The following is a 16,419-nucleotide window of genomic DNA, read 5'->3' on the forward strand; positions in this document are numbered from 1 at the left end:
TTGTTTTGCAAGCAAACATCATTTTCCAATAAGAATACTTCAACATAAGAAAGAAAACTACAAAATTACATGTATGTTTAATTACATTTACAAAAAAATGGAAAAGTTCAGAATATGTCAAAGTTTCCTTAAAACATTTAGAATAGCTGCAGAATACCAGTGTGCGGAAAATCTCCATAAATATTTTTTTCGTAGCAGATATTAGCGGATAATGGCATTTAAATATTGCATTTAAAAAATTGAAACATTAAAAAACATTTTTTGGCATTTATCAAAATCCAGAAATGTGTAATATTGGGAGGATTAGCCGGAAACCAAAATGAGCAGCAGAAAAGATTAGGAGTTGATACTTTTAACAGACGCATCTGACACATTTGCAAATCCTCATTCTTGCTTTCTATTGTTATCATGAGCAGTGGAGCTGAGCTCAGAGCAGATTGCAGTCATACAGCTCTCTGATGCTGCCCTTTTTGATCCAACAGGAAGTTATTACAAAGCTTCCTAGTAAAGAATGACTGACACAATGACAGTATAAAGCAAAAGAGTTTTGAAACAGAAAGGGGCTTCAGAATTACTTTAAGGTTTGGAAAAGTGCAAGAATGTTTTTGACGAACGCATTTCTCTTCTCATCCATCAGTCTGTCTGGCTGTTTGAAGACTTCCCTCACTATTCACACTCTGTTTGGTAAAGAAAGTGATGTAAATACGTGCTGACAATGGAAGCTTAGCTAGAATTGGTTTAGGGCAGCTTCACAAATATGTCTGCAGAGAAATCTTCATCTTTTGATGCTACTGTATCTGGACAGAGATTATTTTGGCTTGAAAAACTTTTCACCAGTCAAAAGCCATGAGGAAACTGCCTGACTAGCGAGCAACTGTGAGCAGTTTGGAAAAGATAAGAACAATTTTTCTCTCCCACCAGAAATCACAGCAGAAGATCCATTATGTTGAGAACCTTTAGCAACCCCCAACAGACGTGTGTGTCAATAAAAGGGTTTTCTGCCTCAGTCTCACTTCCTTTTCCTCCTCAAGTCATTTGTAATGAACCAGCAGTCATTAACTACAGCAATATCTAGCCAAGCGCATCTCATGTTTCAAAGATTTCACAGTTTTGATGGATCATACGGGATTGCGTCCCAAGACAATCTTTGCTAACGCTTTCCATGTTTAAAAAGCTTTTCTTTGTTTGTTTTTGTCTTTTTAGAAGTTATTTCTCAGATGAGGAACGTTGTTTCAGCTCCTTATGTTGTGGTAGGAACTGGCAAACCTGTGAGAACTCCTCATTGTTTTTTTTTTTCGCATCCAAGGGAATTTTGCGTTGGCGTGAATTATGAGGAGTCCCAGCGTGCATCACTGCCTTAATTAAGATGCTTTGAGAACACTGTCAGCACATACATGTGCTTTGATCTCAGATACGTACAAATGATGCGCCCACGTCTGGAACCAAACGGCATTCCAAACGCCAACCCTTGACTACCAGTGCCAACCTCATTAGAGAGATCTACCTCTCCTGCACCACACAAATTGTAAACTTCAAGGATTTAGAGAAGAATTAAGCCCACGAATCATCTCTGGAGGTTTAATCTAATCCTTCCCATTTTAGCCATCATTCCTTTCAGTTCTTGCCTGGAGTCAGACTGTTTTACACTTACCATTTCAAATGATCCAAAAACTGGCAGCGAGACTCCAACTGACCTCCACGTGCTTTCAAACACTCATTTCTAAACTCAAGGACTGCTTTTAAAATTTATTCTCTGTAATATTCCCTATTGTTCACACTAATTATTTAATTTGACCATTAAGAGAACTAATTAGCCTCTTGGAAAAGTTTCTTATTTTGCCGCTTAACATTAATTAATTTAAAATCAAGCCAGAACTTTAACAGCTCTTTTGGTTTTAATTGGGGTTATATAGATACTCAAGGTGAAATTAAAATACCCTTGTGATTTAGAGGGACATATTGAGGAACAATCTTGAAAACAGTATCAAAATATTGAAGAATTTCTAGCAGTATGCATTAAACTAAGATTTTATGGTTGTATTAATATCTGACTTAATTGACTGCCTTTTTCACAACAAGTAATGCTTTGCCATGTGAAATTCAGCATGTGGCTGTTTTCACAAACATAGATGGCTCATCCAAGAGCAAGGCTGTTCAAGGTTTCTGGGATGTTTTTTTCCCCTCAGGCGATCTGAATCACCAGGCAGGTCTTGGAAGCATAAATACACATGTGTATGTATAATTCTGTCATTTATTAATTGTGCGTAACTTCAGGCGATAGCTTGCTTTCTGCTTCTAGCACCTGCTATAGTCTGCATGACAAACTTGCTTAACTACAGTATTGGCTTGACAGGAAAAAGGTGGAAAAAAAACCCTGCTCAATTTTAGCAATCCTATTTTTATGTAGTTGACAGTTTATGGTGATTTTATTTCTCAGAAAGCCCCTTGAGGAGTCTGCTGTCATTTTTTTCATTTGCCATCTTCACAAAGGACGTAAATTATTACACTCTGTCTGATTTTAAGACATTAGAAATTTGTTAGCTCAACTCAGATCACCTCGCAAGTGCCTTTGCATGAATCAAACCAATTAGTGGATGGCTGCTTTCTCCTGTGCTTGACTGTAATGACTGTAGCGTTGAGGGTGAATCAGACTCAAGAACCAAGCACACATACCACACTCAATCAGTGTTCTCTGGGACAAAGATCAGCCTTTCATCAGATGGAACATGTCCTGCAGGAATCCAACCTGTCTCTCAAGGGAAGATGTCAGTACAGTGTAGCTGGCTTCTGCTTCCATTTTGATGATTTCATTCTTTGCCTCTTTGACACAGGTCATTCCCTTGGTATTCTGAGCTTTTGATTTCCAGATGAGCACAGCGGAGCGCAACAGAGAATTCAACCTATATAGCACGACTATCTTTCGCACTAGTTTAGCTCTTTAGGATGTATTAGATAGAGGTGGGTTCTTTTTGCCAAATTGTCACACAGCATTTTGTGTGATGTGATGATCGTGTCATGATTTTAAAGCATCTGTGTATATTAAATATTCTTTAATTTTTAATGTTATAATGTTTATTGTTCCCAAACCCTAAATTTGGCATAATTTTAAGGTTTAAAATGACAGACTTTGGATCCCACTGTTTGTATTCACGGTTCAGTGGTATTTTTCATTCAAATCCTTTGGAGCATCCATGCTTTTTCAGAGTATATTAAAAACTCTCATTGCTGAAGATTTTAGTGTTTTCAGGCTGCCTTTCCCTGTTGTGTTACCTGTAGACTTAGCAGGTGGAGCAGTACAGTGACTTCCCCCCGAGCTCCTCTTGTGGATTGGCATCCCCAGAGGCTTTGAATTATTCACACAGTCTCCAAGAGAGCAGTACCAAATCTCAACCATTTGAGCGGTTCATGTCTGCAACCACTGCAAACATTTCTCTGTCACTTTACCTTGAATGACAGTATACCCGAACCTTCTCCACATGGAGGCTGTAGCATTCACTTTGTTCCCAGAGATTCTCACTTTCCATGGTTCGCCTTTTTGAAGTCAAGCTTTGACAACCCCTGGGATCTCCACTGTGTGCTGTATGTTTATGCTCTCAGCCATTCGCATGCCATTGTTGACAGTCTTTTGAACTACAGAATTGCACAAACTTTCTTTCTCCTATTTGTATCACATTCAGAAGTCAAACAGTGAGCTGGAAATTAACTGCAGCGCAATTTGAATACAGCCAAAATTCTCCGAGAAAGATGCGAATCTACTTGCGTGCTCCACTTCTTGACAGATGGGAAAATGCTGCATAATGGTGAGAGAATATTAACATCATCGTTATAATCAAATTAATAATTATGATGTCTCTTTTGTGATCACATATTTCTTTATTTTGACTGTGAGTACTGATCTGACTCAAGCCGTAAATCAGTCCGGTTTTCACTCCCATGTCTTTAATGGACCATTTAATAATACGGTAAGATTTAATCTCTCTCGTATCATGGTGTTTGGTCAGATCATTTTCATTTTGTGTGTGTTATCTATTAAAATGCATAATGGCTTAATAAATCAGTAATACAGACAATAGCCAGATAAATGTCATGACAGAGTGCTGCAACTAATTGTAAAGTCATAGTCAAGTGAATAATATTACAAATAAAGATAGGTAATCCTGGTCATTTCAGCTATTATTTCTCTTTTTCATAAGAAAATAAAGCACCAGAAATACATATCAATTTGAGTCATGTATCACTTGTAAAGATGTACAAATTCCTAATGTAAGTTTAGGTAAAAGTAAAAGGATGCATTTTATTGGACAGGTACAAGGGAGACGCGAGGCTACTTATTTAATGCTGTTGAAGCCGCAAGCCTTCCATTTATGTTTTTTGGTCTTCTTTTTTTTTATAACTACAGGGAAAGCACATCAAGTGTGTCAAGAAGGAAAACAGAAGGAGAGAGAAACAGCACCAGAGGAGATGGCTTCACTGACATGACAAGAAAGCATATTGATTTCTCTTTAGGGTCACTGAACTCAGTGGGACATTGCAGAATAGGAGAAAGAGGGTAAGACGAAAGAATGGGAAATGAAATGCATTAGCGAAGGCAGCGGAGATGCTGTCTATTCAGAGTTTTACCTCCAGTCTCTCTCAATGCATGAGTTCACAGGGGAAAAAAAGTGCTGTGCATTATTTGATGTGTCTTGAAATGACAGGTTTCTTTTATGTGGCTTGCAACCTAATAAACAACAAGGAGGAAATGGATTTACAGCCATTTCTAAGCTACATATGCAGAATTATTCAGTTTCCTTGATTATTCAGTACGGCAGCTCCATGACTCCTACACTGCCTCAAGCTTTTGAATAAGTAAAATGACTTTGAGTTTTTAAACGATGAGACCGGCCCTCTGAGATTCTTTGTGGTTCTATTTCACAGGTCCCTCTCTGTTTCGCAGTGGATTGCCATGGTGACGATGCACAGGCTGTGCTTGGCCTTGGTTTGTATGGTGTGCCCTAATTTCCATCTGAAAGGTTTGTTCGCTTTCACTATCTCACCGCTGAATCCACTTCAGCCAGCGATACATATCTCTCACAGTTCTTTCTCACTTTCTCTCGCTGTTTTCACCCTCCATTTGTATTTTACGCTCCCTTTGATGAACCATGGGGAGGTACTGATTCCCATTTTGGACGTGTCTGACCCCTATTGAAAGGTCTGCGGGGCCAGTCATTCAATTTGCCCTGTAGGAAATACAGGACTAGAAGCTTTCAAAAAAAGAGAGTGATAGAACAATTCTCTTAAAAATGAATAAAACAAGAATCCATCCTTTGTTTTACCTTGGTCTTCTGTGTCACCGAGCATGTTTAAAAGCATGTTGACATTCAGTCAAAAGACAAAAAAAAATTGTGCCGTTGTCTGCTCTTTTCAGCTGTTTTTTTTTTTTTTTATCTGACAAGAAAGAGATAGACACATTTAAAATGCTTATGTCTCTGGCTCTTTAGGTGGTGTTAATGAGCCATGCTGTTATTGTTTAATTTCTCTTGATCTTGAGGGTTGCAGTAGTCATGTTCCTTCCATCCAGCCCTAATCATGTAGCAGTCTGTAAAACCTAATTTTGAATTTTGTACATTTCTTATTCTTTGATCGTAGTTAAAGTTCCCTTAATTGCAGTGGAACAGCTTTCTTTAAACTCCATCTTTTGCACTTTATATCAGCAAACTAGTCGTGGCTGGTGCTTTTTGAAGAGTGGGGAAGCACAGATGTAAGTGACATAAAGGATACTTCGATCTGTTTCTTTCCTGTCTACATGCAGGGTTGCTCATAAAAGCAGCTTCTCAAAGTACTACTATGCATTTAAATTAATTGAAAATAACTGATTAAACACAGAACAGTTTGCAATGTTTACATTTGCCCAAAAGTAAAAGTATAAAAATTAAAGTATATGAATGAGTATGTTAGAGTTTACTCTACCATTCAAAAGTTTGGGTTGGGTCCTATTGTAATATATTTTATAATTATATTTATTTCTGTGATGGCAAAGCTGAACTTTCAGCAGCCATTACTCCGGTCTTCAGAAATCATTCTAATATGCTGAGTTGGTGCTCAAGAAACATTTATTATTTTCAGAATTGAAAACAGGTGTTTATATAAAGTAATATTTTTCACTATATTGAAATACAATTCTTCAAATAGAAAACTCAAAGGAACAGCATTTGAAATAGAAATGTTTTGTAACACACTCTTTACTTTTGATCGGTTTAAAGTGTCCTTGCTGAATAAAACTTGATTTCTTTCTAAATAAAAAATCTCTGCTACCATACTTATGAGCAACAGTGTAGTTCTGAAATGCTTAATGTGGAGAATTAGATATTTAGGTATTACAAACAGTAACCTCATGAATTTCTGTAAAGCTGCTTTTAAAAGCTGTGTACTATTTAATCTGCATACACTCAGTAAAGTATTGCTGACCAAGAAGCAAACAATTAAGGTTGATCTTCAGTAGCATGTGCAAGTTACTAAAGGATTTATGCTAATGTTGTCCAAAACGTGAATAGATGAATAGATGTAGTCACAAAGAAATCGTCAAACATCTAAACCAGGTCATCTGCTGTATGCCGTTGGTCCAACTGTTGATGTGAGGACGTTTGAAGCACCTGGCTCCTGCTCAAGAATATACCGTAAACTCTATCCTTCTGAATGTGTGTCGTCCCTGAGGCAACAAGGGCCAGGATACTGACTTCTGTTGTGCATTCTGTATCTCTAATGACTTTCTCCTTCATTAGCCTGATTCATTCAGGATGGCAGTGCCCCTGCCCCCACCAACACCGATCCTGGAGGCTAGAAAGCACTGAGGCCGAGAACTATGTCGACGAGGATCTGAGAGGACATGTCTCCATGGCAACACTAGGGGAGTGTTCCTTTTTCAAATGAGAGAATGAGTTATCTCTGTTTCCCCTTCGTTTCCCTTTGGCTGTGCTTTTCCTTTCTTTTCCCTCCGTCTCTCTCTGCCGACGTTAAGCACTTTGTGTTCAAGACACAGCTAATTGCATCTGGAAGTTCTTGAAAGAGATTTCTGCTCTTCATAAGTGCACATTTCTTTATTGTAAAGAATGTTTGAATCATTAATCGGAGACATAAATCAACAAGTGTCCGGTTTCTATTCCCAAATCTTTAATGGCCCTTTTCAATAAAAGATTCAATGTATAACATATCACTTTCTTTGATCAGACCAGTTTCACAGTACGTTTGCATTTAATATTCAGCATCTCTGGGCCATGTACTTTGTTTCTGGCAAGTTGTCATGGTTTTGCACTCTGGTTTTAATTGAATCCCTGATCATATTTCAAAGAAAACCCCTTGTGGAACAGGATATTGCAGAGAAAATTGGATCTTTATCTTTGTTTTTGTGAGGTGAGAGGAATTCATTTATAAGGCCTGCAGTGGCCCCTGTCTCATTGAGTTGACGGGGCCAAAACTCTTGCCGTGACCTGAGCAGTGGAAAAGAGTGGGGATTGAAGACCGAGGCTTCACAACACTGGTGTCATTCTTCTGAAACTTGTCATTTGGTCTCCCTGCAGTTGACTTACCTGGGTTTTTTCACTGTCCCAAAGTGATTCCCTGGACCTCTCTCACAGAAAGTCACATTGCCTCTACAATTTGACACAAAATGGATCATTTACTTCCAAACTGACAGTTTGTCCAGTGAGAATCTACACAGGAGCATATCCTACTACGGGAGCTAGTGTCACTTCAGGCAGAGCATCCCATCACCTTTGCAGGTTCTCTCATATAAAAAGGCGAACTCTTGAGCTTTGAGGAATTAGGGCTAGTCATCATTCTATACCTGTCAAAGAAGTTAGAGTTGAGGTGGAAATGATGAGATGCCTTTGAAGAAGGCTACCTATCAAGCTTTTTGACTGAAATAGAGAGGAAAAAGTAGAAAAGAAGGCAGGTGACAGGAGATGCTGGCAGACTGCACCGCAGGAAGCCTGAATTGGGAAAGATCTGAGGCTCTCTGCCATCTTTTCAGGTAACATGATACCATAATACTTCAGTCCCATTATCCCATAGGCTCAGAGCACTTTCACTCCAAAGGAAATAGGGAGGGATCTAATGTGAAGCCAACATCCTCGGTGGACAATTACTGGAAGCTTTTACCCAACAACAAATTCCTGAGAATAGGTAAAAACTATAAAAATATGACTGAAATACATTTTATCTTTGCGTCCTGTCACGTGGGAATGCCCGCTGCTGCTGTAGACTCCCAAATGCATTTTTGGTAGATGAAGGAGCTTTGTTCATCCTTAATCAGTCATGATGTTTTGATCTAGTTTACAAGCCAGAGTACCTTGTATAGTGCAAGCAAGCTGTTCTTTAAGACGTGACTTTGGTTCCATTTACCAGTGCTGCTGGGATTGTTGTCCGCAGTCAGGTAAACAGAGCGACAGCTTAATCCGTTTCTGATATGATTTCAAGCAGACGAAGGCTAACACTCTCAGTCAGCCAGAGATGAGACTGTTTTTTTTTTTTTTTTTTTTTTTTTGGAAAAGCAGCTAGATGTATCTGCCGACCTTGTTTTACAACAGGAAAGAGATTCTTTATGAATTATTTGTTTTCTTGACAGAGATGACTAGAAGACGACACATATAGCTGCATTTATAAGCTAGAATGTGTTCTTATAGAAAATTCCACCTTGTAATATTTCTTTTAAATTATTTATTATTTTATGTTTATTATTACTCATTGCAAAAAACAAACACATATTAATTAAAAATGTGTTTGTGCTTTAGTTTGTGCACTAATCTAGCTTACACTGTACTTTAAACTTGGCATTGTGTATTATTGGCTCTTACGACAAATTGCTTCCCTATTTGCAAGTCTCTTCGGATAAAAGCGTGTTTTAAATAAATAAATGTAAATGTACTTTAATGTTGTTATTAGTGTTGTTTGCTAAGGCATAATACTTTAGGGATTTGAACAAACTTCTCACCTTAATTTATCACATTTCAGTGTGTAATTGCACTGTTTTTTACCTCACAACATGCAGCTTGAGGTAGGCCATTTCTCTTGTAAGTGATTAAAGTTTTTGCCCAGCAGACAAATAAAAAAACCTGCTTCAACTAGAAAGAGGGACCCAAGCCAAATGTAAGGACTGTAGTATCACAGACTTTTGATTTTGGCCAGTTAGCAACCAACACCCTAGCGATCACTCATCTGTTGAATTAAAGCGACAGATTTTGCAAACACCATTCTACGCAAGTTCTCTTCCAAAATTTTTACAGTGAAAACTGATCTTTAGAACTCGAGCTGAAAAGGAAATACATGAAAAGTTGTTTTTGTACAAAGGGCGAAGGGGACACAAGCTTCTCTGTAATGCCTCGTTTAAGCTTGGAAAGATTCCGAGCACAACAAACAATAGCAATCAAACACTATGGGCTAAAGAGTGTGTGAGAGAGGGTCCAGTATAGTGTTATTCCTTGCCGGAAGAAACGAAAAAGAAACAAGCAACAAAACTGCTCATCAGGGAATGTTAGCAGACTGATAGATGAGTATACCATTGCTTAATTGTGTTCCTGTTAGGAGGAGCCCAGATGTGCATTTGAGATGTAGTCAAAGGTTTGATGAGAGTGGCTAGGTGCCAGAGGAGTTGATTTCCAGCAAAGCACAGAGAACCAATCAAATTAGGGTTAAATTAGAGAGAAGATATGTTGAGTTTCAGTCCTCCCCTGTGTCTTTCTCTGCAGTGAAACTGAATGAAAGATTAGCTTCATCAGCTACTACACACAGGTTATAACTTCTAACTAAGCTTCTGTCATTTAAAAGACATCTTTTTGTCAATCTGCTGTAGATACAGTAGATGTTTTTACCTTCATTTGGGAGAAGTCTACACAGAGAATGAAAAATAACTTTTAACCTGCCCATGAACTCTGTCAATCATATGGCAGTGCACGGAGCCCTCACCTGGGGCAGCATCAGAGTGCTGTTTCTGACCTTGACGCTGTCAGTGGCAGTCAAATTTGTCAGCAGCTGTCACTGTAGGGGACTACATTTCCAAACTGTGAGGTAATGGGGAGGACAGAGAAGATTGTTGGCCAGCAAAGGGTTAGGGACAGAAGAGGGCATTTGGCTGAGAATTTGGTGTTAAACCTTCAGGGCTCCATTCAAAATCGTTGAATTTGGATGAAGCTGACTCTATATTTGTCCTCCAGGGGGGATGCCAGAGAAGAAAAACAACAGACCTCTACCCATTTGACCATCTGTGCATTAGTGACCTCCATGTGGTCAAGCTGACATTGCCAGCAAGTGAAGAGAAGGGCCAGGATGTAGGATCCACACACCTGTTTGGGGTGCACCACTGACTGAGCCAAATATAGGTAATTCAGCTCAAGCATCTGCAAATTTTAAGGGAATACTTAACCCAAATATTTAATTCGCTCATTCTCATCAACTTGTATGACCTTTGTTCCCTTCCATAGACCACACAAGAAAATGTTTAGCAGAATATCAAGGCTAATTGTTTCCAGTAAACAAAATTGCCGGTCTTATTGGTGCATATCAACTAAAGAAAATTTATATGCTAAATTATGACAAAATGTGTTATTTTTTGGGGTGGAATATCACTTTGATAAACATTATAAACTTTTTAATTAGTTAGAGTGCTATACATTATATCCTTTTTTCACTGCCTAAAGGCACCCAAAAATTGGCTTACAAACAGAAATTTGTTCAAACTTTTTTTTTTTAATTAATTTCCCCATTCTTAGGGGATCTGTTTTTTTTAACAGGACTGTTGTCCTTTATATCGTACCAAATATTAGATAATGTGTTATTTACAATTCAGAAGAAATTACCCCAGGATAATGGATAATTTTCTGTATTCATAAACATCATAATCAGCTGTCCTTTCCCTAATAGCATTACTTTTTTGTGTATTAATGTTCAAGCACACAATGGGCATAAAATGTGTTTTTCTTATTATAATGACAAGGTCCATATATTGTGTTATTAATGAGGCGTGATTATAAACTGTAATTGTGCTTCAGTGACTCATTGCAGTTTGATGTGTGGTCATATGTGTATTTGTCTGTTGTGTTATATATCGAATTGTTCTGATTGTTCACTGCAGCTTATTTAGGCTTTTAAAATTCTAGTTCTGGCACTAAAGGTGTATTTAGTTTTATTCAAAACCTATGAATGTGAATCTGGCAATATGTTATTGTTAGTTGCTGTATATATTGCAACAGTTTGGAAATTAAATGTCTGGTGAGTGGCACTAAAAAGTAATAATAATGTACCTCCTAGACTAATCCCTACCCTAAACCTAACTGATAATGTTTAACAAAAGCAAGCATGAGATAAAAATGCATTGTAGCTTGCTTCTACAAGTCTCTGAGCTCTTTTATCATGACTGGTGTTTCATGAGACATGTGACTGGGTGCTCTGTACCAGGTGAGTTGCAGAGCAATTTTACTATGTTAGAAAATTCACATATATGGAGCTGGTTATGTAATGAAAATATCTAAATGTATTCATTTACAAATCATGCACTTTGCTAGAAGTGTTTTCTGGCCATAACAGTATTTTGCAAGGAGCCATGCAAAAAGTCTTTTGCTTGTTTAATCATCATTTCTTTAAAAAGAAATATAAGTTTTTGGTGTTTTACTGCCACCAGTCTTATTTTTATTTTTTTTGGAAACTGCAGTGTATGTATAGGAACGTCTTTGGAGTTTTGCAAAAAAAGTGGGGTTTTTTTTCCAAGGAGTGTTGATTTTAATGCAATTTAGTGATAGTTAATGCAATTACAATGATTTAACACAAGACTTGGACATAAATATTGACAGAACTTACTTTTGGGGAATATTGTTACTGAATGGAGACTGAGATTAACTTAATAAGTTCACAGAGATCATATTATGCTATTCATGTCATCTTAATTTCTCAGGGAATTAGTAAAGCATCTCACAGGACCTGCCACTCTAGAATTCAGCTGGTATATACAGTAAGTTTGTATATGATCACTTACAAGGGGTGAGTGAAAAATATACATTTCTCGATTTTAATTCAATTCTCATTTTTACGAAAATATACCAAAATCAATTAGTCTAGCCTGTTTTAAGTTAACGAACAGAACCATATAATATATTCTTGATACATAATTGTTATATAACTTCTACTACTCTTCGGTGTTTAATTTATGTTTGAATAAATCCAGCATGTTTTTATGACAGCCACCATTCAAATGTTTATATTTCAAAAAATGATTTGCAGTAGAAATATAATTATGTAATTGTAGCTAACTGTTATTTTAAAAACTTACCTGAGTGTAATTTGGGTATTTGTATATAAATCAGTTAATTTTAACCTTCAATACCAACTGACTCTCATGTATATTTTCCAGCATTCATACTCATTCGTAAATTTAGCATGTACTGTACCTGATATATATCCAGAATAATTGATATTGAATTGAATCGAATTGAGAAATTTGTGTCAAAACCCAGCCCTATCATTTAAAATGTGTTATATTTGTTGGAGATTCCAGTTGGAAATGTAATTTTGGAAAGGAACAGAGTAATGGTTGAGGATTATACAGTGTCCATACTCACACACTGCAGTATCACTTTAGTTGACTGTGTGGAGCATCACAGGGGCCTCATCATACACATGCTGAATGTCAGTATTTTAGCAACGAATGCCCACATGATTTCGCAGAATATCCCCATTTCACACACACGCACTGTTCATTTTTCATTTCATAGAAGAGAGAGCAAGGGTTTACAGTGCAAAGGAAAAGAAAATGAGTGAGAATCTGCTGCCATGGTGACTGGCCCAGCAGTATCTAATAGCAACGGGTTGCTAGGTAGCCACTGCAGTTTCAGGAGGCTGAGTAGAATAGAGCATAATGCATGTGCTCATGGAAAATGACACAGAGGAAGCTGTACATGGGTTGACATATAACTACAGAATCACACTGCATGATTTCCCTTCATTTGATTGGCATGTTCAATTGCGATGTATTTGAACATAGTGTTCTCGAGAGGAAGGTTGGACAAACTTCCAAAGAGGGAGGTTTGTTAAGGACTGAAGCTTTGGTCTGTGCTAATGCTGAAGTGCAGCCCACACACAAAATATTGTTTGTGCACCACCTTTATGCTAGCGGGATCGCTTGTGTTATGAAGCTTGAATTGATTTCAAATGGGAGAAAGGGCAAAGAATCAGTTGCTTAAGCTCATGTTATCATTGTAAATTTAATCTCGTTTGGATAATTTTCTAGGTATTATTAAACTACAGTTTGTAAGTGTAGCAAGCAATGTGCTGTAATTAGATCCAGAGAAATTAAAGAACACTTTTGTACCTGATGTCAACCCAGCTTACTTTGCTTTCTGTGACACCATAGTTGATTCATTTGACAGCTCATGAATGTGGGGAATGGGAATGCCTAATTAATGCAGACAAACGGATTAGTAACAGGTGAGGGAGAGGGTGTATGAGGCAATTGAACCTCGTATTCCCATAATGGAACAGACATGTTGTCTGCTTGTCTGCACAGAGTTTATGGTGGTCTTCCTTTGACATATCGAGTTGAAGGGCAGGTCATATGATTTGCATACTGGGAGGAGGAGGCTGTTTGCTGTGGCATGTATTTATTGTGTGGCTTTTTAAAATACTAAATTCTGATTGGTCACACAATACATTTTGATTCTACTGCATTGATTTATCTTTTTTGTTTTTTCTTCTACATGGGCAAGTTTGACTGTTTTTGCAGCATCATATGCATGTTATAGCAATAAAAGATGTTCAAATTCTGTACATTTTCTGTAATACTTTCATGGCTCTCAAATCACACCACTGACGCACTCATACATGTTTCATAAGAAACTTGTGATATCTAGTGTCTCAGTTATCGCTTGCAGTAAAATAACCACAGAGGAAATCATGTCCAGTTTTCCATGTATTCTTGATCATGCTGTCAGTAGTGTCTGGGTTTATTATGTATTATGTTTATTATTATCTATGTATCTTACAATTTTGACTTTATTTCCTCTGAATTCTGAGTAAACTTACACTTACGAGTTTCTAACTTTCAGGTTCCAGTAGGGCTGGGTGATAAAATTACAACGGTAATTATCGCGATAAAATTTTCCTAGATAAAATGATAACAAGAGTTTGATAAATGTTCAATATAATGTTTATGCACCAAAAGTGTAATGAAACACAGTTACCATTGCCACACAGACCGTTTATCCGCTCAGTTCAAAGTACAAATTGCAGTGGGACGAAAGCCTACTGGAGCAGATGTGTTTACTCGCTGATCAGTCTTGGTCGCACGAGCACTAAAAAGAGCTGTGTGAAGCGCTTGATTTCAGTAAAGAACACAAATGACTCGGTAATTTAAATTAGTTTAAAGCCAGATGAAACAGGAGAAACACTGCTCAACAATACAGTCAGAAGGCTTTTCAGTGTACAAATCACAATCATTTACTATCAATTTACTGTAATAACACTAACTGCACAATGGTAATATGGCAGAAATGTGGGCTATTCATATCACATGTTATTATATTATTAATGTATTAAATGTATTAAAGGAGGAATATAATTACAATATTTTTTTCGATCAGCATTTTTGCATATTTAGACTAGATAGATACATTTTACCATGGTACTGAGGTGCTATATGTGTGGATTAACTGTGGGTATCATATTCTAAATGTATGCTACTATTGAAGACCAATGGTTAATCTTAATAAAACAAACAGTCAAACAGTCAGAATAATTTAATTTTATCATATAAAAATGAGGTTGTTACAATTTTTAAAGATGCTACTGTTTTTGATAATAAACATAAATTTACATCTGCATCCCAACTCAAGCTAATTTAATTTTAGGTCACAAATGATTTGTGGTTGTATACTAATTTGTTGTCATTGATATACAATTTTTTGCCATACTTGATACGGGTTGATATACATACCTGTTTTCTTTAAAAGTAATGTTGAGAAAAGTTTTATGTATAAATTTTTGCTATACCTGATATGGGTTTATATACATACCTGTTTTCTTTAAAAGAAATGTTGAGAAATGTTTATGTATAATCATATTTTATATAGAGCTTTGTTATCCTCGAGCATTCAGGTTTGACCTGAATGCTGGTTAGCCACATTATAAATGAAACGCTTACCTATAGGATCTTGTTGCTAGGACACTTAGAAATATTTTATGGCAAGCCAAATAATTCATAGTTTTAATAATTTGTCTAGCTATTTTTGCATTTTACTAGGACGGGATGTGCCTACGGGTGACCTGACTAAGCTAAACTTTAACTTTAAATAACTGGTGGTTTAGTAACAAAAATGCACTTTTTCTATGAATCATGCTAATTTTCTTCTTCAATTTCCATGGGCGATTGTAAATTAGTTCTTACATCTTGCGTGGAGTTTCCAGTTTCCTTTGGTTGATGAGAAAAAAAATTGGCAAAGCCGGTCACTGTATTGTACTGTACATCAAGGGAAGAAGTGTAGTGTTTAAATTAAAGCATGCATGTCTCTGATGGTACATTATTCAGCAGCATTCTGTGCCTGACGGGTATGTTTCCATATTGCATGTATATTGCAAAAGACACACTTGCGATTGACATGTTTGAGCAAATGGCACATGTTTAAAATATATGCCTGTGTGCCAGAAAGACACCTCCCATGTCTATATGAGCCATCATTCTTCTTTTCTGTAGTTTTTGACATGCCCTGCAGACACGCTGGACAAATCTTATGGTCTGCTTGCCTCTCTTTACTCGCTTTTATCTTTGTGGTTTGTTAATGTTACTGTTTCCCCCTTCTGTGTGGAGTTAATTTTTATATTTCAGTCCATACCTCAACAAGAATAATCTGCTGCTTGCTGAACTTTGTTGAAGGAACAGTTCACCCAAAAATTACAATTTCCTCATCCTCAGCACATACAAGATCTAGATGATTTTGTTTCCTCATTAGAACAGATTTGAAGAAATTTAGCTTTACGGCACTTGCTCATCAATGAATCCTTTGTAGTGAATGGGTGCCATCAGAATGAGAGTCCAAACAGCTGATTAAAAACATCACAGATAATCCACAAGTGATCCACATGACTCCCGTGAAGCAAAAAGTTGTGTTGTTAAGAAACAAATACATCAGTACATTTTTAAACCTCAGACCGTCTGATTAAATACAAGTGTGGATTATTGTGATGTTTTTAATCAGCTGTTTGGGCTCTCAATCTCATGATTTCCATTCACTGCAGAGGATGAGCAAGTGATGCAAGACTCCTAAGACTTTATTTTTTATTTGTAACCATGAGTAGAGGTTTTAGGTGTGGTCAGAGTTACTTTTTTCAAAATCCTGCTTTATTACCAGTGTGCCGTTGAGCAAGCCACATATCGATGTTTACATGGTTGTTACAACCTCCCAC

At 37.1% G+C, this 16,419-nt stretch overlaps 1 long non-coding RNA gene across 1 annotated transcript in view; it reads left to right on the top strand.

Moving 5' to 3' along the window:
• The first annotated feature begins 3,337 nt into the window (after positions 1 to 3,337).
• LOC122138927 overlaps positions 3,338 to 16,419 on the top strand; it is a 29,392-nt gene continuing 16,310 nt past the window's right edge. The window contains exons 1-4 of the long non-coding RNA XR_006155905.1: positions 3,338 to 3,579; positions 3,678 to 3,962; positions 4,400 to 4,549; positions 4,918 to 10,352. This is a non-coding gene — a long non-coding RNA (uncharacterized LOC122138927). The remainder of the gene's footprint in view (positions 3,580 to 3,677; positions 3,963 to 4,399; positions 4,550 to 4,917; positions 10,353 to 16,419) is intronic.

This window comes from Cyprinus carpio, chromosome B11 (assembly GCF_018340385.1).
Source record: "Cyprinus carpio isolate SPL01 chromosome B11, ASM1834038v1, whole genome shotgun sequence".
NCBI lineage: Eukaryota > Metazoa > Chordata > Actinopteri > Cypriniformes > Cyprinidae > Cyprinus > Cyprinus carpio.